Here is a 27,119-nt window from a genome sequence, read left to right as displayed (position 1 = left end):
AGGTTGTATCTGATTTCTATATTATTCTTTTGTTTTTTATAGTTCCATCAAATATCTGGTCAATTCCAAGAACACATAGACCTACAGAAGATATCTGAAACAATGTTTAGAAATGAAAAATACAATATTCTTAAAACAACGGTACATGTTGTAAGAGATCATTTCAAAGACTTTATACAAAAAAGGAACAGTGGAGATTTTCCAACAGATAAAGTATATTTAGATAAAAATGGATTTAGACATTTCTGGAAAGGCATGGAGATCTCTAGACCTAAAAGTTTACGCAAAGCTCATTTATCTGACAAAGCAATGACCTTAAACTCCGACAAAGAAAATATATTACTTAAACTCAATAAGAAAGAAATTTCTACCGTCAATAATATTAATAAAAATGACACAACAATTAAAACTAAAGATAAACCAAGAAGAAAGAAGAAAATAGAAGTAGATATCTTTACTCCAGCTAAACAAAGTTTAAGAGAAAAGTCAACTGTTGTGAGAACTACTTTTTTTTGTCCATTTTTTGGTGTTATTACAATGTCTACTAATGTTGGTAATCATTTTGATGATCTCAAAGATACTGCAAGACATTAATGATCATAATATTAAATACACAATAATTTAAATAACATAAGATATATTTAAAATAATTTTGATGTATAAGTATTGTATAAATGTTGTAAAACTGTTTGTTTTTTTTTTTTGGAAAAAAATATTAATGATGAATTTAATATTAACGACCTTTTCGAAATCAACCATACTTATTATATAACTAGAATATTTGCTGCACAAGAGGTTTAAATATTTGAAAAGCAATCGACAGTATTAGGATTATCGTTAAAAATAACGTAGTTTATTTATCAAAAGGTTTGCTTGTATTAACTTCTTCTTTAGGAGCATCCATAAATCTTCGATTAAATCTCCTCGTCATATATGGATCTTCATCGTCGTTGTCGTATTTATAAACATTAAATGTATTTAGAAAACCGTTCACAGCTGTTTTTAATGCTCTTCTGTAACTCGTTACTGGCATTTGTCTTCTCAACATGACTACCGGTTCGAATGGTATAATCATACCAGCTGCACTTGCTAAGAGAGGTATTAACGGTGCAGGTAAATAGAAAGAAACTATTTCCATCACCCCGTTGACAATACATGTTCCTATATTTGTAAGAACGGATTTTATTTTCGGTGCACACAAAAATAATTGTATGGCAAATGTTATTTTTTTATAAAAGCTTAGTACGGGTGTGGTGATTTCAACATTAGCTAGCTCTGATTTGTTTTCTTTGTGTGATTCGAATTCTTTGTCTAGTATTTCATTGTTCTCATCAATGACATTAGAGTTTAGGGATTTATAAGGTTTATCGTCTGTTGTTGTGGTTTTTTCAAATTGATCATTTATTTCCGGATTATAACCGTCTGGTTGAGGCTGAAAGGTAATTTATTCCAATTAAATTTTAACATTTATTATCATATTATTTTGTTATTTAAAATAAAATTTAAAAACAGGCGGAAAATAAAAATCGAGGCAAGTATTGTTAATCATTAAAATTTCTATAAATAAACTTCACACAAATACAATACGGAATATATACGATCAGGCAGAAAATTCACACTTGCCAGAAATAAAACATTTATTAAAGAATTAAAAAGATAACTGAGAATAAAAAAAAACGGAGAAGCAGTAGAAGATTAATTTCAGACCACCCAAAAAAGAATTAAACATTTTAATAAAAGCCATAGACACATTTGTACACGTAAAATTAAATAAAATTTAAATAACAATTTGCAATAAGAAACTAGGTAAGATCTTAGACAGTAGTAGGTACCCAGGTGATTTCAGCGGTAGCTAAAATGACGAAAAAATATTTAATAGACTTAGTAAAGTGTCAAAAATACAAAAATAACTTACTGTTGCTTCAAATAAATATATTTTAAGCATAAGTGAAGTTGTAACCAAAAGAAAATACATATTTGTTGCAAGATTTTTTTCTGTAACTCGGTCGTAAAATTGTAATTTACAACTGTAGTCAATATAAAGAAATTTATATTTTAGAGAATTATATTTTATTTCAAATAAATATATATATACCTTTGTATTAGAATAATAATAATATTTATTCCGCAAAATACATCTTTATAAACAATTCCATTGTTGATCTAGGACAATAAGTCTCAGTGTATAATAACATGTTATAATAACACAATAATAATAAAGGTTAAAAAAAAAAAAATATCCCGCTGAGTTTCTTTCGCCGGTTCTTCTCAGGTCCGAGGTGCTAAATTCCGAACTGGTGATAGATTTTTGACAATCAATAAGCAAGTGTAAACACTTCTATATTGAATAAAGATTTTTGACTTTTGACTTTGACATGGTCATCAAACGAAACACAGATCAAGTACAAGGCTATCCTAGCTAGGCTAATTAAATAACCCGTGTTAAGGATAATCAATCCTCTCCCCGAAAGTTGAAATAATTGAAATACATTAGAAATATCGCCTAGGTAAAATATTTGTTATTTAAAACGGTCTCACCTGCTGTCTTCATCCTCGCTAACCTAGCTAATAGATTACACAGGGCAGTGACTACTAAGGGGTTTTCCAATAGGGACGCTTGAACTTTGACAGCTGATTGCGGCCATGTTGTTTGAGTGACAGCTGTCAAATGCAGGGTGTTATATTCATTCCGTCCTCCCAAACCACCATGGCAGGTTACAGTGTCGAGCAGCACGTGCAAATCATAAAATTGTTTTATGAAAATGGGTCTTCAGTTCGAGCAACGTTCCGCGCACTTCGCCCGTTTTACGGTCGCGATGATCGTCCTGCCGAGTCGACTATCCGTCGATTGGTGGACAAATTCGAGTCAACCGGGTCAGTTAACAATCAGCCGGTTCCCGTGCGTCAACGTAACGCGAGATCTGCCGAGAATATCGCCGCTGTGCGCGACAGTGTCCTCGAAAACCCGCGGCAGTCAATTCCGCGTCGCGCACAGGAACTCGGCCTTTCGCAGACGACAACTTGGCGAATTTTGCGTTGTGACTTGAGCCTGCACCCGTACAAGATCCAGCTGACCCAAGAGCTCAAGGTTAATGACCATATACAGCGCCGTGTGTTCGCTGACTGGGCATTAGAGCAGTTGGAAGTTGACGCCGATTTTGGCAAAAAAATCATCTTCAGCGACGAGGCGCATTTTTGGATGAATGGCTATGTCAACAAGCAAAATTGCCGTATTTGGGACGAGACCAATCCACACGAGGTTCACCAAGTGGCAATGCACCCGCAGAAAGTGACTGTTTGGTGCGGATTTTGGGCCGGAGGCGTGATTGGTCCGTATTTTTTCGAAAACGATAATGGTGTGGCCGTCACCGTCAATGGTGAGCGATACCGGTCGATGATAACCAACTTCTTTTGGCCTGAAATCGAGAATATGGATCTGGACAACATGTGGTTTCAACAGGACGGCGCTACGTGCCACACAGCACACGCTACAATGGAAGTTCTGCACGAGCAATTTCTGGACATGGTCATCTCGCGCGGAGGCGACGTGAACTGGCCACCGAGATCGTGCGATTTGACCCCGCTGGACTTTTTCTTGTGGGGTTTTCTTAAGTCGCAGGTTTATGCCAACAAGCCGCAAACCACCGATGCCCTCAAAGTCAACATACGCCACGCCATCGATCAAATACAGCCCGATTTGTGCGCCAGAGTCATCGAAAATTGGACCTTTCGTGTGCGCGCCACCAACCGAAGCCGAGGCAGTCATTTGAATGATGTCATATTCCATACATAATGGGGTCGATAGACCTTCCAAATAAAAAAAAAAATTCGCAAATATCTCTCCTACATGTATTTTTTTTTGCATTTCAAAGATCAAGCGCCCTTAATGGAAAACCCTTTATCAGTAGGTTAAAATAAAGGGGAATTAACCTCATCCCCGATCTAATTAAAAACTACAAAATTAAACCTTAACTCTACTTACTGGTCTCTTTTATTTTTAGACCTTCTATACCTTTATAAATAATGTTATTGAGTAAGAAATTTCAACATGAAAAACTTGGAAAAGCGAATATGTTAGACGTATTATTTGTAAAGAAAAACATTAATAGTCAAATCAATTCCCCATCCTTAATACGCTTAAGCTAAACCCAAGGTCACATAGAATTATCCTCTGTTAGGTCGCATTTTTCCAATTCCATGTAACAAAAATTGGGGAATGGTGTCTCATTATTCTTTTCACTTATTTGTATGATTCTTCGCAATGCCTTTCTTCACCCTCTACATCAAAATGAAATATATATACACACATATTAACGGGACCGGATTTTGGAGGTCTGGAAGCCCTGGGGCCACAAAGGAGTGGAGGCCCTGGGCAACAAAGTAGTTGATTAAGGCGGAGATTTTTCTAAATTAAAATTATTAAATCTTCGGAACCTTTATTGTAGGGCCTCCTGTGCAGCCCCCAGGGCAGTTGCCCCGATTAACCTCCCCTAAATCCGGCCATGCAAATTAGGGACACAATTTCAGAGATTCATCGTCAATTAAAAAAAAAATAATTAAACAAGATTATTTGCGTAAGCGTCCATAACATGATTTTAATTAGAAATTATTGCGTTCCAACCACGAAAAAGTAGTAATATAAATATTTGTGTGCTATCTCTTAACAGTCATCGCGTAACAATGAATATTTTACTCGTTGCCATAACGGCATTCGTTTTAATAACGAATGTTATGACCCAGGTGAGTTATTGCATATTTATGACTGGTGTCTTTAATTTATTTAACAATCACGATAACTTTTGTATAAACTAAATACCTTATTGAGAAACTGTGTCTACATTTCTGAGCCTAGAGATGCAGTGGCGTAGCAAGGCTGATAGAAGTACCGGACCTCTACGTAAAATGGGCAATTTCTTAACATACTATTTCTATATATTTTTTTCCTTGTAACGGTAGATAGCTTTTAAAAAGTAATCAGTATACGTCGATGATATCGCTTTGTTATAATTACGTACGTCGAGCTATCCCCACACCCTATTTGGCCCTGTTATATCAGTACTAGCTAAGCCAATGAAGACTGTACCTATCAGTTCAGAGAGTACAAATCACCAGCACTCTGGATATATGCCAAGAATATTTTTGAACGGTTGTATTTTCTACAATTTGTATATATTGTGTAACGTCATAAAATTAGTTAATCTATACTAATTTTATAAATGTTAAAGTAAATTAAGATATTTTGAGTTCCGGGAAAGGACAATTTTAGTTTTTTTGAATTCACTCCTCTAGGAGATAAAATGTGGGTGTCAGTTTGTATGCTATAGGTAAACTTTCATAAATTCCGCGGGGTAAAGCCACAAATTATTAATAAGAAACAGTAACTATTTTTAATTTTTAGCTGAAAATTAAGGCCTTTATGTTATTAATAAATATATTATTTCTTAATACATTATAGATATACATTTCATTTTGTTCCAATCATATTATAATGGATTGAAAAAAAAAACATAATAATTGTTTTTTTATTACAAAAGACAAAACAATTACAATTTTTAATTATACGAAAACATTACAAAGGATCATAAAAAAAAAATGAAAACTGTCCTATAATATGTAGATCACTCGAAACACTGTTATAAGGATAGAACTCTTCGCTCCAGAAAATAGTTGAAATCACCAGAAATAACGCCTTGGATCAATTTGCTAGGTTACATTTAGGTTTTGGTGATAAAAATACCTGACTGATCAGAGGACCAAATTCCAATATATAATATGTTTTATTACAGGTGCCATACGATTACATACCTATAGGTAGGCAGGCTCGACGCGAATGGCCGGGCGCTCATCCATCTGACATTAATCTTAATTACGAACGCTTGTTCCCTTCACGCCGCAGATACAGTGATTAATTATAATGTAATATTATAAAAAAATATATAAATTGAAGGAATGTGTTTTTATTAATTGTGTTTTTTATGGCATAGATAGGAAGGTAAATTGGTCCATAAAACGTTAAGTGGTCAACATTGATATTGTTACCGTACATTATTTTTAAACGATTGTATTTTCAGATTAATCAGAGGACTCTGTTCAACCGCACCAAACTCCAATATAAATATTGTATTTTATGTAGAACGTAAAATCGACCACGTGTTATGTGGTGACTATTGGCCATTAACATTGGCACCGTATGAAAAATAACCATCCCTTACATTACCAATACGCCGTCGACCTCGGGAATTAAGATTTAATCAAGTAAAATTAGTGTTTTAAAAAATGTCATCAAAAGTCCGGTCGTCAGTATGTCGGTCTTAAAAATACCGATAGTGTAAAAAAAAACAATATTAGATAATAGCACGCTTTATTACTTTAATATAAAACGTTGGATTCGATAACTGAACATCAATTTAAATTAGTGGGATATACATATCTGCAGGTGTAAGAGAATTGGTCTATTGTTAAAATTTATCAAAATCAGATCTTTATAATTCGAAATCATATTTACTTCAATGAGATGTCAAAAAGCTATTGATGTTGATGTAAGTTTCTAGCTGCATGAAGAGATTTAACCAAATTTCGGACGTTGACATTGGGTGGGATTTGGGAAGCAAGTCTGGCATAATTTGCAGTGTAGTCGAATTCACCCTGAAAGAGTTAAAAAAGTTGTAGTAGAATTAAAAATAAAATATATTTATTCAAGTAGAATTTTGAATCGCCATCTAACAAACTATATTAAGTGAAGCTACCACCGGTTCGGAATGCAGATTCTACCGAGAAGAACCGACAAGAAACTCAGTAGTTACTCTTTTTAACATCTAAAAATACAGTCATGTTAGTTAAATACAATTATATATATGTGTTATACATCCTACCTGGAAGTCAACAAGTATTAGCTCCAAGCTTTTAATGGCAATATATACGCATAATATTGAACGGTCACGACCTTTCATAGACATTGGCTCCGTAACAAATCTTAATCATCACTAAAATCTTTAATACGTCACCAACCTTCAGAACTAGAATATCCCTTGTGCCTGTGGCTACACTATCTCACTGACCCTTCAAACCGATATGCTAATAACTGCCGTTTTAGAAAATACACAATAAATCTAACTATGGATAGTTATTTTGGAAAATAAATGAAATTTCAAGCTACAGCCAGTTCTGATTGTGATCTACAAAAACGGCATTAAACTGAATATTAAATATATACATCCTGAATATAAATCAACGTATACTGACTCCAAGCTTTTTATAAACTATATTATTTTGTACAGACTAACATGTCAATTTTTTTAAAATGTTTATTAATTTTCTCCATTGCGTAATGTGAAGTGATCTATCATTACACTTGTACAACCAAGTATTCTAGTCAAGCTAACAATAACCAAACTTATTTAAGAGATAATAATATCAAAAACGCTTACCATTGCGGCACACACGAGCGCAAAGAGCACAGAAAATAGCACCAAGAATCTCATTTTGTAGTTAATGATATCGTTACAATGTCTGACTATACTTTTATAGAACAGGTAATGAACCATGGCTTCATAGTTATTGTAATCAGTTCATTATTAACGCCTGCGCCAATAATAATCGATGTGACACCCTTATAATTATTATTGATGCTTCAATTATATTTATAATATATTATTAAAGAGCATTATTGAAATAAGACTATTTAGAAAACGGACATATCTGGCGTTGTGTTGCTATTCTGACTGGGATACGGAGAAATATAAGAAAGACAAGGATGGCTGCAAAAAGATGGAAATAACCCATAAGTCCAGAAATTGAAGGGGTTAGTGGTTTCGCTCTAGAGCATTTTGTATACTCTGGCATCGGGAACCGAGATACCAATAATAACTGCCTCCGCAAATAACTCGCAGCTCTTAAGTTGATGGTTCCTGTAGGCGCCTGGTGTGGTGCGCTCTATGGGGCGCAGATATGGGTGGACGCTCTGAATACCGCAAATGTAGCTTCGCTGCGACGGCCGCGGCGGGCCACGGCGCTCAGAGCGGCTCAAGCATACCGCACGGTGTCCACAGTGTACACCACGGCCTGCTTTCTGTCCGGAAGCCCACCGTGGAACCTCGAGGCCGAAGCCCACTCAAATAACCTCTGGTGGGATAAGGCAGCAAAAGCGGAGGAGAACCAGCTCTACTCTCAAGAGGTGCGGATATGGCATTAGGAAGCCCGCGAAAGACTCTTTCAAGTTTCATTGTCGACCATTTGCCGATGGAGGTATCGCCGACTGTGATGACCATCTCCGGTAGTGGCGCATTTCGAGGCCCATGGAACACAAGGGCCTCCGATTTGTATAAGACCACCTCGTGGCCGAGAGCGCAAATGCGGTGGACCGCAAAAGCCACACACACACAGGCATGGCGAGATAGGATACCTCTCAACGAAGAGTCTGCCTAGATCTAGGCACGCGGAGAAGAGGCGTCGAATGCCCTTGCCAGGGTGCGCCACGGGAAAATAAATAAAATCCAATCTTTTTTTTTACCTCGCTGGAAAAAAGTCTTACGCGTTTCCACCGCGTGAAAGTGAGAAGGGGGGTATGTGGGACACGCCCGTACCCTGGATGCTGAGTGCGCACCGGTGCACCGAAATACTCACTAAAAACCAGCGGTACCTTCTCCGTCTCTTCATGCTACCGAGACGCCCTGACGCTCGGCCTGCCTTTACAAAATCAAAATATACTTTTCAATCGTCATTTAACAAACTATTTTAAGTAAAGCTACCACCGGTTCGGAATGTAGATTCTACCGAGAAGAACCGGCAAGAAACTCAGTAGTTACTCTTTTTCAATATCTAAAAATACAGTCATGTAAGTTAAATACAATTATATATGGATTTATACTGTCTGGAAGTGAACAAGTATTAACTCCACGCTATTTTATCATCTATATAATCTTGTATCGTATTCGATATACATATGCCTTTACAAATGTATTTTTTACAAATGATTTGAATTTATGAAACGGCAAATTTAAAAATGACTGCGGAATTTTATTGTAGTAACGGATATCTTGCCGCAAGAATGATTTATTGACTTTGCGGTGTGAGAATCTTGGCGTTATAAGCTTACCTTTACTTCTTGTGAACATACAATGATTATCACTGATTTTATCAAAGTGATCAACGCTACTGTGAATATACATAATATTGTTGTAAATACATTGTGACGCAACAGTGAGTATTCCTACTTTGTTAAAAACATCCCGAAGAGAGTCTCTAGCTCCAAGATTATAAATGAGCGGATTGCTCTCTTTTGTAAAATAAAAACAGATTCAATATCTGCAGCATTACCCCAAAGTAATATGCCATATGACATAATACTGTGAAAATATACCGAACCAAGCCAAAATATACTAGACGAGCCGTATCAATATCAGTTAGTTGTTTAACTTTTCTAACCGCGTATGCTGCGGAACTAAGTCTTCTTGTCAGGGACGATAAATGAGGACTCCACTGAAATTTGGAATCCAATGCTATTCTTAAAACACCGTAGTATCGGCTACATCAAAACGGCTACCATTTAAAGATATATTATAATTTTGCTTTCTATCATTGGGTGGCGTAAAAACTACACATTTTGTTTTTTGAGTATTCAAAACTAAATTATTTACTGTAAACCAATCGTGTATCTGTGATAATCCACCGTTCACATCGTCATAGTCACTTTTTTTCCTGTCTACCTTAAAAATCAGTGAAGTATCGTCAGCAAACAACACTATATCACAAATACCTTTAACATAGAAAGGAAGATCATTTATATATACTAGAAATAGAAAGGGACCCAAAATTAATCCTTGTGGAACACCCATTTTTCCGTAGATCCAGAAGACTTGCTGGACTCTTTGACTTAAATATGAAGCAATGAGATCAAAAGCTTTACCTTTAATACCGTAGTATTTGAGCTTATAAAGAAGCGTCTCGTGTTCTACACAATCAAATGATTTAGACAAATCATAGAATACTCCAATAGCATTCTGTGATTTTTCCCAAGCATCGTAAATATGTTTAAGAAGTGCTATTCCCGCATTAGTTGTCGAGCGACCTATACGATATAATACGAAAGTACCCAAAAATTACATTAAGAAAGAACAAACCCATGCCCGATATATACTTTAATACTATTTATAATATATTAAATAAATACTGATTTTACTATTATACGGATTTTGAATTTATTTTTTCCTTGCGCCCTAACGGTAGATAGCATTTGAAATAGACGTCAAAGATATCGCTTAGCAATAACTACGTACGTCAAGTCATCCCCACCTTAGTAGGCCCTGTTATACGGTACCGCTTTGCCCTATCATAGCTAAGCCACTGAAGACTAAGCCTATTAGTTCAGAGAGTTCATAGCGCCAGCATTCTAGGTACAGTCGGTGTAAAAAAAGGTTCGTCACCTTAAGATCTATTTTCTTGTGCTCAGTGTGAGCGATAATCTGCTTTACCGATTAAGTATGACATATTGCGTCGCAATGACATTATAAGTCGCATTTAGCGAAGAGTAAAATAGCGCTTAAAAGCTATAATAATAAGAAGAAATAGTCAAATAAAAATAAATTAATATAAATATTAATGCTCGTGTAACATCGGAGATTAGTATATTGTCTTGTCTCTTATAAAAGAGAGTGCATAGTAGTAACCCTACTTCCTACTAATATTATAAACGCGAAAGTTTGTGAAATAAAATCTTATTTGTTTTATGAAAAAACGAGCATATCTTCCATTCGTGTCAGTCACAGCTTGTAGTCGCTGTCGCATTGATCCAACAAGGCGAGAGTATATGTCGGTTCCTCTGAAATCCTCCCAAACAATGTTCTATGACAGCTGCTTTGGTTCTATCGTTATTATTTATCCACCGCTGCACCATTAAATCCCATAGATTTTCGATAAAGTTTATATGCGCCGCTTTTGCAGGCCAAGGAACCACCACTTCCCGGTGCCGATGGAACCACTCATCACATGTCACGTCATTACATTAACCGTCACTTAAAATAACGGCCGAATAATATTACAAGCGTTTTTATTCTAAGATTGCAAAATATTGCAAGAAAATATATGACAGTGACAGACTTTGACAATTCAGTAGAAGATATCATTTCTAATTTAAATCTTGTAATGACTAACTAGGCCATTAAAAAGGTTTCATATTGATATGAAACTAGACGTAGTCCAAAGATTTTACACTATTTTGAACCAAGTTATCATACTTTGTTACTTCAAATTTACATGCAGTTGCTTGTTTAGTGCTTTAGTTTTAAAAGGTACTAAGAGTTTACGACTTGATAAAGGAATGAATTTGAAAACTAACGAAGGTTTTCTTACTCTGACTGTACAATGCCAAGAATATTTTTGAACGGTTGCATTTTCAGATTAATCAGAGGATTCTGTTCAACCGCACCAAACTCCAATATAAATATTGTATTTTATGTAGAAGGGAAATGGGCGACGTGTTAAGTGATGACTATTGGCCATTAACATTGAACCGTATGAAAAATAACCATCCCTTATATTTCCAATGCGCCACCGACATTGGGAACTAAGATTTTATAACCCTTGTCCCTGTAGTTACAACGCTCACTCACCCATCAACAATACATAGTATTGGTGCTTGGTGGTAGAATATATAATGAGTGGACGATAACTACCCAGAGGGACTAAAGTCCGGTGATCTGTAAGTTGCTTCTAAAATCCGGCTAGGATGCTGGTTTAAATTAAAACAATATAATATAATAGATAATAGCACGCTTTATTACTTTAATATAAAACGTTGGATTCGATAACTGAACATCAATATAAATTAGTGAGATATACATATCTGCAGGTGTAAGAGAATTGGTCTATCGTTAAAATTTATCAAAATTAGATCTTTATAATTCGAAGTCATATTTACTTCAATGAGATGTCGAATAGCTATTGATGTTGATGTAAGTTTTTAGCTGCATGAAGAGATTTAACCCAATTTCGGACGTTGACATTGGGTGGCATTTCGGTAGCAAGCCTGGCGTAATTTGCAGTGTAGTCGAATTCACCCTGAAAGATTTATAAATGTAAGTATATGTCTATTCTTTTTTCAAATTATTATTAAATTTCAATTGCGTAATGGGAAATGATCCATCATTAAACTTTTACAACCAAGTATTGTGATCAACCTGCCAATAAACAAACTTATTTAAACATATATAATATTATCAAAAACGCTTACCATTGCGGCACACACGAGCGCAAAGAGCACAGAAAATAGCACCAAGAATCTCATTTTGTAGTTAATGATATCGTTACGATGTCTGACTATTCTTTTATAGAACAGGTAATGAACCATGGCTTCATAGTTATTGTAATCAGTTCATTATTAGAGCCTATCCCAATAATAATCGATTTGACGCCTATTGAATTATTTTTGATGCTTCAATTATTTATAATATATTATTTAAATGCATTATTGAAATAAGACTTTTTAAAAAATGGGCATATCTGGCGTTGTGATATTCTGACTTGGATACGGAGACGAAGACGAGAATAGCAAAGAGCAAACCTACAATTTGTGGCTAAATGGCGTCGATAAGAAATGATAGTGGCCCTGTCTGTTGAGGTTAAGCTGTAGGTTAATGCCGCCGAGCCTGAGGATGAGGATTTTGAACGCTTGCACTTATGTCAGGCATTCAGGGAGAAGATGCCTAAAACAATACTGGACTCCTAAAAAAGCACTCGATCTGAGGTCCAAGTTAAATATATCAATAATATGGTCACGGTGGAGCTGCGTGTAGAACCTGGCTGCTACGCAGCGCTCATTCTTGAGATGCCCCATAAGTCCATAAATTGAACGACTAAGCATTTTCACTCCAGAGCATTTTCACTCCAGAGCATTTTGCTCTGGTATTGGGAACCAAGATACCAATAATGGCTGTCTCTACAAAGAAGTCGAAGCTGTTAAGTTGATACCAAATTTTCGTCAACCACAGCGCCAGATTGAGGAGGAAACTCCCATGTTAACATTAGTGACAAACTCATCTTCCTCTGAATGAAGATCAACTTGTGTCAGAGCTGCGGAATTGGGCTGTTAACGAAAACGATAATGGTTCTCGGCGACTTTAGCGCGTGCCTGGAAAACTCTGACACAAACCCTAGAGAGAAGACCATCCAAGTAGGAAAGTAGGTTCCACACCCTACTCTCCTACTCGGAAAACTCGCCAAAAATCCGACGGTGCTCTCTCTATACCTTCGAAGAGCACTACGGGATCGCTTGTACATACAACCGTGACGCCCCGACTGTTCGTTCGTTGTGTTGCTAGTCTACACGGGCCTTTAAGCTAGAGTAACCCTCCTAGTCCTTGCGACGCTTACGGTGGTGAGAGAAGGTGCGCATAACGCCGATGCGGCTCCCCAGTCATCTTTGGCGGAGCGTATTAGCGGGGGCACTCTCTACAAGCACCCGTTTCACGGCCTACTTCTGTGACATGACGTTTTCGCAGAAGGAGGCCAACTCCTTCCAGCACTTCTCGTTTCCAAGGATGGCATTTGTCACCGCTCGGCAGCGAGTGATCTCCTTTGATAATAAACACCAAGGAAAAGCGCCCGGCCCCCCAAATGGTACAGTAAGAGATGGAGATTCTATTCCCTGTGTTAGACAACGATACGTCCAATTTTGGAACCTCCCAGAGATAGGTCTCTACCCGCTTTTTGTCTAATTAAATCCAACGTGCCAACTTCGTTTACCGGCTTGGCAATTAGTGTAATCAATTAATAAAATAATGGCTTAAGGGAAAACATCACGGTAAAATCCTCAATTAAACAAGCAATTTGGCAAATCGCTCGAAATCGACAACTTGAAACCTTATCTTATTTTTCAATGTTTATTGTTTATTTATATTGTATACTGCCCGCGACTTCGTGCGCGTTTGAATTTAACAAAAAAGTTACTGTTGTAGCCTAAAAGTTATTGTTGATATGCTTATCAGTAGGCTGCTGGATAAGCATATCAACGAGTCGAAGTGTTGGCGAGCTGCATGCTCTAAAAGATATGTGCGATGTGGCTATGCTGAGTCCTCAAGGAATTGCGCGAGGTATACTGGTGGTCGCTCGAAATAGCAAACCTCAATGACATGTTAGTTAAATAAAAATAAAAAACAATATCAGATATGCACACTTTATTACTTATATTCACCATTTATATTTAATGGCAGCTTCAAAAATTATAATAACAGTTTCGATCATTAAACATATATATGATTGTTAGAGGGATATTCGTGTTATTTGACGACATTTGATCTCCAATCAAATTTGTCGAAAATAGATTGTTCTAACTTGAAGTTAAGTAACTAAATTTACAAATAGTTAATTTGTTGTTAATGTAAGCGCCCGACTGCTCCAAGAGCAGCAATTGAATCTTGGACGTTAACATAAGCTGGGAAATGGCCAGCAAGTCGGTTAGGTCTCGTAGAGTGGTAAATTTTTTTTAGCCAATCGACATCACCCTGAAATATATAAAAATATATTGTTACTTATACGTATTATTACTTTATTTGATACGGCAGACAGACTGCCAAATTCATAACATGGTGGGAAGTGGTCGTCACTTTCCATAGACATTGGCAAATAGGTTTTCGATTTAAAAGAGTAGTCTTTGCCTTTTTTTGAGGTTCAAACTTGCTTCATACGAAATCTCATAAAATTCGATTCAGTGGTTTAGCCATGAAAACATAACGTACAGAATTACGTTCGCATTTAAAACATTAGTAAAGATTCCTTATATGAAAATCAATGAAACTAACTATTAGTCTAGCCTTCTCCTTAAAGAGGGTTTTAGCCCAGTAGGACATTTTCATAGTGATACTTAATTTTTTTAACTGTAATATTTTTAGCGTGAGTATTACCTTTAATAATATAATAAACTTCGTTTATTATTTATATACATTTTTAATAAGTATTAATTTTATCCATAAATATAAATTTAAAAAAATCAACTATTTATTATAAGAATTGATAACATTAAGTGCTTATATACAAATATGAATTAAAAATAGTTACTGTGTAAATCTTGACCGCGTGGAATGGTGGCAAGAATGCTAGCAGCATTTCCCCGTTGAATCGCAATTCCGATCCTCTGGGCTAAAAACGAACCAGCCCTCCTGTCACCAGTGGAGGCAATAAGGCTAGGTGTTATACTTCCGATGAAGCTTTTTGCACCATTATTTTTTAAATTAAAGTATTTACTGTTATCCTACAACCAAATTATCTGATCCAATTACACATTGTCAAATTCATATAAAAACACAGATATTACATAATCGCAAACGCTTACTACAGAACATACAAAATAGCAGCAAGAATCTCATTTTGTAGCCAATGAGCCGTATCAATATCTACCCATACTTTTATAGAACAGGCGATTTATTCATTCAAATTTAAAGGATGGCTTCATCAAGAAATTGAAAGAGTTGGCAGTTTCGTACCAGAAAATTGCAGAAGTTTAGGCATCGGTAACTGAGGTGAAAAGGACCTTCCAGCTTCGCGCAAATAGTGGCTGCCTCCGTAAAGAAGTCGATTTTAGTCAGGTTAACAAGCACCAACTTCGTACAGTGCCAGATTGAGAAAAAAACTACCTTTGTTACTATATAACTACATTAGCATGGGTTTCTTCCTGGCAAACATCAAATTGCAAAATTTTTCATCCTACCTTACTGGGTAGAGGACTTGGACGGCGTCATGGCGGTTCTCATTCGAAATAGAACCGCTTACTTATTGGAGGGTAGAACAGGAAATGGACAATCTGTTGACTCTGTCAGACTACAGGGACATCTAGGGCGATCCCGCTCACTAGCTGCTGGCCAAGGAGTTAAAGTATTGGCGAGCCACATGTTCTAAAATAGGCGTGCGTTATAGTCGTGTTGGGTCCCACTGCGCCGCCAGTAGGTTTCATGTAAAATGAATAAGAAATAAAATAAAAACAATTACGGACAAGAGCACATTTTAATTACTTCTAAGTAAAATATAATCAGTTTTAATTATGAAACATATACATATTAATACGTGGCATATTCGCGTTGTAACACGACATTTGGTCGCCAATTAAATTTATCGAACGAAGATTGTTATAACTTGAAGTAATACGTTAGATAATTAAAAGTGAGCTGAAGTTAAACAAACAATTAAATTGTTATTGTATATGTAAGCGGGCAGCTGCTACAAGAGCCTCAAGTAAATCTTGTATATTAACTTGCTCTGGGAGGTGGGCAGCAAGTTGTGGGTGTCTCGCAGAGTAGCCAAATCTTTTGCTCCAGCCATCGTCACCCTGAAATATTTAAAAATGTGATTTTACATTCTTATTTTTTTATTTCGATACGGTAGGAGGGCTAACAAATGGGTAACCTCATTCTTTTATAACATCATTTACATCACCAATGCACCATCAAATTCGTGACCTAAGATTTATCTAGTGGCTGTGCCTTCAAACCGAAGTATACTTAAAATTGCTGATCTGAATTATAGCATAAAAACTAAAAAATATAATAGTTATTTCAGGTAGGCACAGGCGCTTTTGAATAATTCGTTTGAAAGATAACATTAATTTAAAGCTACAAACAGATCGAATAGCAGATTCGAACAAATCGGTAATAAGCTGAAGAGTTACTTGGTTCATCAATCACATACATGTTATAAGCATAATATATACATAATTAAATTTTCCTGCATGAAAATCAACGAATACTAACTCATTTTATAATCCATATTATCTTATACAGAAGAACATGTCTATTATCATTAAAAAAAAAAAAACTTTTCAACCTACAAAAATCAAACTCATTTAAAAATATTATATTATTAAACAAGTACCATTGCCGTGCACAGAAGCGCAAAGAGCACAGAAAATAGCACCAAGAATCTCATTTTGTAGTCAATGATATCAGTACACTGTCTGCCTACACTTTTATAGAGCATATAATTTACCGTGGCTGTACAGACCTTGTGATCGGTTCGTTATAACTCCTGTTCCAATAATAATCGATGTGATGCCTCTTTTAATAATTTAATTATTGATGCTTAAATTATATTATTATAGAGCTGCTAAATAGTTTTATTTATTTCCACTATTTAGAAAACGGGCGTATGGAGCGTCGCTATTTTTAATTCCGATTCCGATCAGACGGAGAGAAGGACGGCGACGAAAAGCAATTCTGCAATCGGTGGTATAACGGTGTCGAGGAGTTTTAGTTAAGCTTAATTACTAATTAAGTTAAGTTAAGCGATCACCAATGACACCGAGGTCAAGCAGCAGGCCTGCAGTCTACTGCTGGAGTGGTAAATCGACTATTGTCTACAAGCCTGTTTTCGTCGTTACCGTATCTCATTTGGTAGGGAACTTTGACGGCAGGTAGGTAACTTTGACGGCACAATGGCGGTCATCCCATGAATTGGAACGAGGAATCCAACTTAGTTACTGAGTCCCTCGCTCGGACCTCAAAGTGCCAGGGTGGCGGAAGTACGTAGTAGACGAAACAAACTTCTCCTTGGCTATATATTCCTAGTCCTAGTTCTCGTTTATCCCCACTCAACAGGCTGGACCTATCGTACGCCACCCCTGTGGTAGCACACAGAATGAGAAATTGGAGGGTAGAAGAAAAGAAAAGGAGATGATATACAGATACGATTAAGAATCTACACATGTCATTGACTGACGGAACCCCGAAGAGCTATCCATGCTCTCGAGCTGGTCACTTAGCTAAAGTCAAAATCAAAGTCAAAGATCTTTATTCAATTCAGAAGTGTTAAACTTGCTTATTGATAGTCAAAAATCTACCATCGGTTCGGAAATTAACATCCCGCACCTGACAAGAACCGGCGAAAGAAATTCAGCGGTAATTTTTACAATTATTGTTTGCACACAGAAGGGTTGTGATTTAGTCAAGCAGTCTAAAAGAGGTGTGACGCATACTCTAAAAGAGGTATGTGAGGTTCTCGCGCAGGTCACTGCGCCGCCAGATGTATGTACCTTATGGTGGCCGAAATACCACACCTTAATAACAATTTCGTGTGAGATTAAAAAAATATCGGATAATAGTGTAATTATTCCCTTCCTAAATATAGAAATAATACTCAAAACAAAAATATAAACAATTATTTTATGTGTTTTATAACGGGCGGACTTATGGCTAATTAGCCTTTCTCGTCTCCTCCAGACCACCCTTATTTTCTTTTTAAACCCTTTTTCACTTACATTTTTCACATATTATAAATGAATTAGATTTCAAAGTATATGTCTTTAGGATATCAATATCTGCGACCTAAATATTATGTAATGGCTCAGAGAAATATCACTTTGAGATTAATTCTCTGTAAAAGCTTTTGAAAGGACCCGTAGAAACTTTTTAATAGTTTTTTTTCATTTTTTGTCACAAAAATTATATCTTCATTAAAATACATTTAATACAATTTATAAATTGTTATTTTTACGAAATATTGATTAATATTCTGTTACTAATTACATTTTAGTCTCAAAGAAAAAAAACGTATTGGGTTGTTCCGTTTTTAATAGGCTTTATTTAACTTGCAACATTTATACGTCAGTTCGTTTGTTTAGGTTGACTCCTGACTAGAGTTCTTGTCAACGATTAATAGCACACACAGAACTTTAAAAACGCAGTAAATTGAGATATCTCGTTTTAAGTGTCAACATAATATAGCTGTTGCAGAGGATAACTCATGACGAGGGAACTGCTGAACGATCATAAATAAAGACATGTAACTATTCCCTTCCTATCTTAGTTAAAATATAATTTTACGTATATTAAATATTTAAATATCGTTTTGGCTCGTGATTTCATCTAGTTAGTTAGGATCCATATAACGTTGACTTTTTGTAATAACCGTGTTCTTTTAGAGCGTCAGAGATTATAAGTTCAATCGACTATAGAGGAGTCAAATAAAACCAGGTTTATCTTTTAAATGCGTTTTTAATATAAATATTTTGTTTAATTAATTTGAATAATAATATGAGATACCGGTCCCATTTCCTTTAACACCTATTACGAGTAGCTGAAGGATGTCGCTCCTACCCATCTTTATATATTTAACTGTTTTGAAAAATATAAAAGGGGGAGGAGGTTGAATTGGCCCCGCGCCCGCCATCAACTGTAGATTCCAACCATAGATCGGCGAACGATCCTCGAACTTGGGAAGTGCAATTTTATAGTGTGTCAACACTTTGCTAAATAATATATGAACTAGAACTTAAGTCCAGCAGGTATCACAGTCGTAGCTGAGGTGTATAAAAGACTAACAGTCTTATTAATAACTAGACCGTAGTCCAGCGGAGAGCACAGTAATAACTACGTTTTTCAAATCGACGATTAGACTTATAAATAAATCAACAAACTAGACCGTGGTTCAGTGGGCTTCACGGCCATAACTGCGGTGTTTATAAAGTAGCCAATGCTACAACAATAATAATAAAAATAAGGATCAAAGTCCCATAAATAGTCAATCAGTCATAGCTGAGGAAATCTATAGACAATGGGTTAAACCCTGGATTATCATTGCATTAAATCACTGTTTCTCATACCAGTTCAAGTGCACGACCATCAGGCGGCCTAATGCAAGCAAAACGTTATTCGTTGCTATATCCACTGTCGCAGAGGGTCGTTTTATCGTAAGATAATAAGTAATAATTCCAAATAGTGGAATAATATTCAATGAAACTCATAGATTACCGCGTAGGAATCATTTAAGTGGATTTAACATAATTTGTTAATTTTCTACCGTAGTAGGTTAAAAAGTATGAATATATATATCATATATCATAAACGTATAATCGTATTCTTCTTATAACTAAGACTTATAACTAAATCGAACGTTTTCTTAACTAGCTTATAAACCTTATATACGCATCGCGTATCACGTTTTACTTAAATCTATAACTATACGGTGGATATGCTTAACTCTAGCCTACAACAGGCACACACCCGATAGTCGATTATCTAAACCAGCTTAGAACTCAGATCATTATTTGCACATGATAACCAACTTCGAAGAGATATACGCAGCCTTGTTACTAAACTAGGTGCCCTACTACAATGTCTCTTATAATATCCTTAACATTGAGCTAAGAAGGCGTCCCTAAAAGGACGAACATTTTGCTACAAACGACACTTCTCGTATAAAGCGATTAGTGCGCCATATATAGTGATGCCAGCCTGGATGAAATCCTTTATTTGGGTCCTTCACTGCATAAACGTATCACTTAAGCATTATTACAGCCTCCGCAACGCCCTGCAACATTCGGTCGTGATTCTGGTACTACTAATTGATGAGAGACATCAATAACGTCATCGTAACGTCAACCAGCCATAGCTCAGTACACATAGCACATACACTACTCTAGTAACCCGGTAAGACAGAGTGAGGGACATTACCATATCGCCAAAGATGTTATACAGTAACCTCAAACCCCGAAACTATCTCACGTAGGCAGCCTCATTGGTAACAGAAGGAGGGACACTATCGTATCGCCGAAGACGTTATACAGTAACCTCAAACCTCGCAACTGCATCACCGAAGCAATTCAAGAAGACATCGCCACAAGGGACACTAATGCAGCGACTCTCGGTCAAGCCATATAGTCTCAGACCACGCGTCGAATCATCAAGAATCCACCAGAGTATATTCAGTACAGTACTCGTGCGCGATCATTTTGCATGTGCATAGTACAAATATATTATAAAGGTTTTGTTATTTAACAATAAATATCTTAAAACATCAACATCATTAGATCGTTGTGGTCGTGATCGTACCAAACAGTTATACCAAACTTGAATCTGTTTACTGATAATAATTGAAGAGTTTTATAACGACCGCTTTACGAACTTGCATCCGTCGATCGTCACAGTTTTACAATATAATATCGCTACAACTTGCTTCGCTTACGGTTCACAAGAATATGCAACATGGAAGACAAAGTTGACAAGCAATATGTTTAGTTATTTTAAACAAATTAATTATTATTGAAAGAAGTTCAATCATTATTTATAGCCTATTTGTTAATATACTTGATTTAAATTTCATAATTAATAGTCATCGAGGTAACCCTCTACTATCAGTATGTATCGCCCAGTACATACGTATTTTTAATTAGATATTCTCGCAAGTCGGCTACCATCAAACCGTTTCTATATCATATTAATTTCATTATTATGTTTTATTCGAGGTAAACCCCGACCTTCTTTATATCGCTTTTATGTAATAAATATGATGTCTCATCGAGAACACTCATTTATATGACGGCCTGCCATACCTTCATTTGTAATAATCATTTGTATTATTTATAGGTAAAGTGCACGAAGCACATTCGCATTTTAATATATTTTGCCATACATCCACCATTGATATATGAGTAGGCACTACACCGACACACGGATCTGCGCCACTCCCATATTTCAGAATAATCAACCATAGCTAGCAGCCTCGCAGTATAACCCGCACAGCTGCACCGCCTAGTATCACTTCTAGTTATGTAATTTGATATGCATTCTTGCACGCGGCCGATGCGGCGAGCGCATCACTCCACGCGTCCAATTTGAACCGAGCTGTCAAGCATCATACCCATATATATGCTCCGCAACGAGTATGACATTCGGCGCGGGTCAACCTAAAATCTATAGAATTTTGTATGGAAAAAAGCTGGCGTCGAGATTTTTCCTCAAAAAGTGGCACGTCATTTTCTTCGGCAATACACGAACATATCCTTGAATACACGAACGATTTCACCGAAAACGTATGAAAAAAAAGTAAGCTTAATATAATGTCCTTCCTTTAAATATCCTTTATTATTCCATGTATATGTATACATTTACTATGCAATCTCATGAATTTATTTGTATGCATGTTTTTATGATTCTATATATGTATGTATGTATATAAACTCTCCAAAACAACTCGACCAATTTTGATTAAATTTTAATATGTGCTTAACTGGGTCTACGGACGGCTTATATTGAACCCGGTAGGTGGCGCTGCGACCGATGTTATGTTTATTATATAAAAAAAAATAATATTAAAATAATAATTCATTCTCACGTATATATGTAAATAGTATAGTATAGTCCGTTACATCAGTACCCTTTATTATTTTTTTTATTATATATAGTTAAATTTAATTATTCAAAATAATATTGTTATTTTTATGTTATATAAAGAAAAATATTTAATTCTGATCCTTCAACCTGCATCCTACGTCTCAAATCGGGTGTTGCTAATCCAATTCTGCGCTTTGCGTTATATAACAACAGTTTAATCAAATATTCTACCGTCACAGATAACAGCAATTCTTAGTATTGTTATTCCGGTTTGATGGATGAATAAGCCCATATAACAACAGACACAAGGGACATCTTAATTCCCAAGATTTGTGGTATTATTTTTATATTACCATAGTTACAATTTATATTGTTTTATTATCAGCGTTCTTCCTAGGATTCACACAATAATAGTTTACGAGATTTTTAGTTTTTATTTATGTCGTAAACGATAAGTATGGTTTTTTGGACAAAAGACAGGAATGGTTTAATTCCGTTAAATTTCTTACAGCGCTAATGGCAGATGGGGATGTCGGGTTATGTGAGATTTCTACTCACTAAAAATCCCTGCGATGGCCGTCATCAGCACGGAAACGGAGAGGCTGAGGGATCGCTTTCGCAGCACGTCCGCTGATTTTTTTAGGTCGTCTACCTGAGACCTAAAAAAATGAGCAGTGGTTACTAGGCGTTAACCTAAACCGATAATTCTTTCAAACCTGGGACACAAAGTACCACTGAATTGATATGTTTCATTTTGTTTATATAATTAATTTCATACTCAGCGGTGATGGAATATATCGTAAGGAAACCTGCACGTGATGCGTGGAGTCTACCAAGTGCTTCCACCGACCCGCATTGGTGGAGTAAACTTCATACCTTTCCCTCAAAAGGTATATAGTATACCTTTAGACTAGATGTAACGCTGCAAATCTTGAGACCCTCCGTTCACACGTCACGCCAATAAAAAGCTATTGGGTTTCCTTCGAGAAATTCTCAGTAACAGCCCGGAGACTGGAAGTTGGCAGTTGGTACACTCCCGGACCTCGGAAATCACTTAAAGCCATTGCTCCTGCGCCTGATCTCTTTCCACTCAAGTCGGATTTTATGTCCCAACGTATTATAAGAGTGAGGGAAAAGAGAGTTCACCTGTGTTATATTTCTGTGATATATTGCAGTTCTTTAATGTTTTTTTTTACTCGCTTTGTATATGTTTTTTCAGTTTATTTTTTGATGTATTGATATCATAAAATTCTTTAATATAATTTGGATTACAACTTCGTATAGATTCAATATGAAACTTCCAAATAAGCTTTTTTATCTATCTATCTATCTATCTATCTATATTTCTCTCGAATTGAGCGCTTTATTATACAATTATTAATATTAAAGGTAAGTAGTTTACTATATTTTTATGGCATAAAAAATCATATAGCATGTTTTAGTTTAGTTAATTTTTAACAAATTATATTTTAACCATTCGTTAAGTTTATTAAGATCAGTGTATGCATTTGTTATGCTAGTATGAATAGATGAACCAAAGTAAAACAGACATGTATCTTCTGCATACATTGAAAGGTTTTAAGTCAATCCAATTTAATTTATATTATTTACATCAATCAAGAAGCCGAGATGGCCCAATGGTTAGAACGCGTGCATCTTAACCGATGATTGTGGGTTCAAGCCCAGGCAAGCACCACTGAATTTTCATGTGCTTAATTTGTGTTTATAATTCATCTCTTGCTCGGCAGTGAAGGAAAACATCGTGAGGAAACCTGCATGTGTCTAATTTCAACGAAATTCTGCCACATGTGTATTCCACTAACCCGCATTGGAGCAGCGTGGTGGAATATGCTCCAAACCTTCTCCTCAAAGGGAGAGGAGGTCTTTAGCCCAGCAGTGGGAAATTTACAGCCTGCTAATGTAATGTAATGTATGTATGTAATCAAGAAGAGCAAAGGGCCGATAATAGAGCCTTGAAGAACTCCACACGTAATATCAAGTGTAGTACTAATGTAATTTCCAATTTTGTCAACCTGCCTTGCTGGTGTAATGTTTAAATGTATAGTGATGTGCCTGTTAAACCTATCTCTTATAAATTTTTGTAGTAATTTATTGTGGCTGACCGTATCGAAAACCTTTTTTAGATCAATTAATATCCCCAGAACAATTTTTTTGTCATCAATATTAGTTTTTATTTCGGTAAGTTTATTTAGCATTAAACATACTGTTTGCCAATCAAGAACTTCCATCGGATATATGTAAACGTTTACACAATATCCACTCAATTATACAGTCTACAATTTATAGTATCAGATCTACTCCCGGATTTAGGTTTAAAACTGACTAGCAATTTTGAGTGTGTTGGGAAATTAATTTATGCTCTTTGATAGTATTTCGGCAATTAATCCTTTCAAACATTTCATAACTTATGTACTTATTCCGTTAAGTCCACTACTAGGGTTGCTAGGGTTTAGTTTATCAATTATCTTCGATATCTTATCCGTACTTCATGGTTCGGACTGTTTGAGTGTAATGTCATGTATGTAATTGTGTTGATTGTCATGTAAGTAAATAAGTATATTACCGGTGTTTACATGACAATATTGTGTTATTTTATTTGGCAAGTCCAGGCAAGGCAAGTTTTCATTTTTTTCATACGTATGGACTAAAAATTTAATACTACAATCTTAATCGTGGATCGTTGACGGTTTCCAGGCTGAGTGTGTCGTGAGTCCTGCCGATGTTACTCCAGGGATCTCATGCCTATTAACTTATTCCTTAGAGCTATTCCCCGTATAATTGGAAATTTGATGATGTCCCCTTTTTTGTTTTATAAAGTTCAAAGTGCAAATTTTATTTTCACCGGCCTGGTGAATGGTATCATTTATTTTTATACATATAATAAATGGGTTGGGAGGTCGATGACATATCGAAGTAGCATAAGTAGCTACACCAGCATCTTTACTTATAATAACAACAAAGACTGCAAATATTGAATACATATTTTTATTGTCTAAAAAATACATGATTTTCTACTCAGAGTTATAACTTGCGTCATCATTATGTAAAAATAAAAAAATGTATAACGTAACAAAATGATCGGTTTTATTTACTTCAAAGGTTTATTTTTTCCTCCATATACAGGGTTATTGGTAATTCGACGTATTCCCGTTAGGAGGTGATAGGGGTGATTATTTGCAATAATTTTAACCCTCATATGCATGATGCAAAAGTGAACCATTTTTGAGTTATCACGTTTTTTAGATTTTTCTCAAAATAAGTCAAAAATGCAACTTCAAAAATGTATTTAAAAAAAAAGTATCAATTAAAATCTATTTTTTTCTTCTGATTTATAAAAACGAATAAACACTGGTTACTTTCCAATATTAAAACAATAATTATCGTTCCAAATTTAAAAATGCGCGCCGGAAAAAGATATTATTTCAATGGAAACTGGCGGAAACTGGCTAATTGGTTGTATACTATACTGTTGGTTGCCTGGAAGAGATCACTATGTAGCTATAAGGTCGCCAAAATTGTACGCGTCTTTTATTAAGGCTGGATCTATGCTGTATTTATTTATTGTCTCCGTATGGTGTACAATAAAGTATAAAGTAAAGTAAAGTAACTATGCAGGACATATTATAGTACATAATCAAGTGTTTGCGCAAACACACGTGGACTCTCGTCACTCGCGTAATTCAATCCAATAATATTTATATAAACCAATCTGTGTATCTATGCAAATAAATTGAATTGATGTGTCTATCTTTGATTTCAATATAACTGCCTCATTCTGCTATTTAATGTGACATTATATATATATAGATAATAGAGAAAAGTAGCCGCAGTTTTGCGTTGCTAATTTTTCACTTGATTTTGTAAACTAATTAATATTGACGTTGCATCAAAAACCCAGAAGTGCGTGTCATGGGATTTAACTTTTACATTGCAGTCCAATGATTTACATAACATCATCTACACGAATATCATAAATGTGAAAGCAACTTTGTCCGTCTGTCTATTTCGCTTATATTATATTATTTACATCAATCAAGAAGAGTAAAGGGCCGATAATAGAGCCTTGAGGAACTCCACACGTAATATCACGTGTAGTACTAATGTAATTTCCAATTTTGACAACCTGCCTTGCTGGTATAATGTTTAAATGTATAGTGATGTGCCTGTTAAACCTATCTCTTATAAATTTTTGTAGTAATTTATTGTGGCTGACCGTTTCGAAAACCTTTTTTAGATCAATAAATACCCCTAGGGCATTTTTTTTCATTAATATTAGTTTTTATTTCGGTAAGTTTATTTGGCGGTAAACATACTGTTCGCTTTGAGGGGGTGAATTCCTAAAGCGAATTTGATAACATTCTAGTTGTTAGTTCTAAAAACCAATGGCACTCCCCACTACTACGTCTGCAAAGCCATGGGAAAAAATAATTATCTAGATATTATAGTATATTTATAATTTAAAACATCTTCTACCCATCCTTATAAATATTACTGATTAAATATATTTCATGATTCCACAATAAAAGTGATTTTATTAATTTAATTCAACACTGTAATATGAAGATACGAAGGTGCTTTTATGAAACTATTTAAACAAAGAATATTTAGAGTTTGAGTATTTTAAATACTGGTTCGTACCGCCCGATCTGTCCGAGCTTGGTCATGGTCAGGTCAGGCAATTCTATTACATGTACATGTTTATAATTGTACAAAACGACTGTTTGACGACCTCCGTGATCGAGTAGTGAGTACACCGGTTTTCATGGGTACGCCGCTCCAAGGTCCCGGGTTCGATTCCTGGCCGAGTTGACGTAGAAAAAGTTCATTAGTTTTCTACGTTGTCTTGGGTCTGGGTGATTGTGGTACCGTCGTTACTTCTGATTTTCCATAACACAAGTGCTTTAGCTACTTACATTGGGATCAGAGTAATGTATGTGATGTTGCCCAATAAAAAAAAAAACATGTAAATATTTTATAGAAATATTGATGGATGAAAATTAAATAAGAATA

General features: G+C 35.6%; 3 long non-coding RNA genes across 3 annotated transcripts; all 3 read right to left on the bottom strand.

The window, feature by feature from the left end:
* Positions 1 to 6,344: 6,344 nt before the first annotated feature.
* LOC135194189 (uncharacterized) lies at positions 6,345 to 7,583 on the bottom strand. The gene is made up of 2 exons (XR_010309705.1): positions 7,428 to 7,583; positions 6,345 to 6,645 (listed from the first exon to the last, which is right to left on the bottom strand). It is a non-coding gene; the product is annotated as an uncharacterized LOC135194189 (long non-coding RNA).
* A 4,171-nt stretch (positions 7,584 to 11,754) lies between these two features.
* Positions 11,755 to 12,310, bottom strand: LOC135194195 (uncharacterized). Its single transcript, XR_010309708.1, has 2 exons — positions 12,227 to 12,310; positions 11,755 to 12,054 (listed from the first exon to the last, which is right to left on the bottom strand). It is a non-coding gene; the product is annotated as an uncharacterized LOC135194195 (long non-coding RNA).
* A 3,666-nt stretch (positions 12,311 to 15,976) lies between these two features.
* LOC135194193 (uncharacterized) lies at positions 15,977 to 17,036 on the bottom strand. The gene is made up of 2 exons (XR_010309707.1): positions 16,855 to 17,036; positions 15,977 to 16,312 (listed from the first exon to the last, which is right to left on the bottom strand). It is a non-coding gene; the product is annotated as an uncharacterized LOC135194193 (long non-coding RNA).
* Positions 17,037 to 27,119: the final 10,083 nt, after the last annotated feature.

This window comes from Vanessa tameamea, chromosome 27 (genome assembly GCF_037043105.1).
Source record: "Vanessa tameamea isolate UH-Manoa-2023 chromosome 27, ilVanTame1 primary haplotype, whole genome shotgun sequence".
NCBI classification, from domain to species: Eukaryota; Metazoa; Arthropoda; class Insecta; order Lepidoptera; family Nymphalidae; genus Vanessa; species Vanessa tameamea.
The sequence above is the reverse complement of the archived record's forward strand: the minus strand, read 5'-3'. Positions and strand labels throughout refer to the sequence as shown.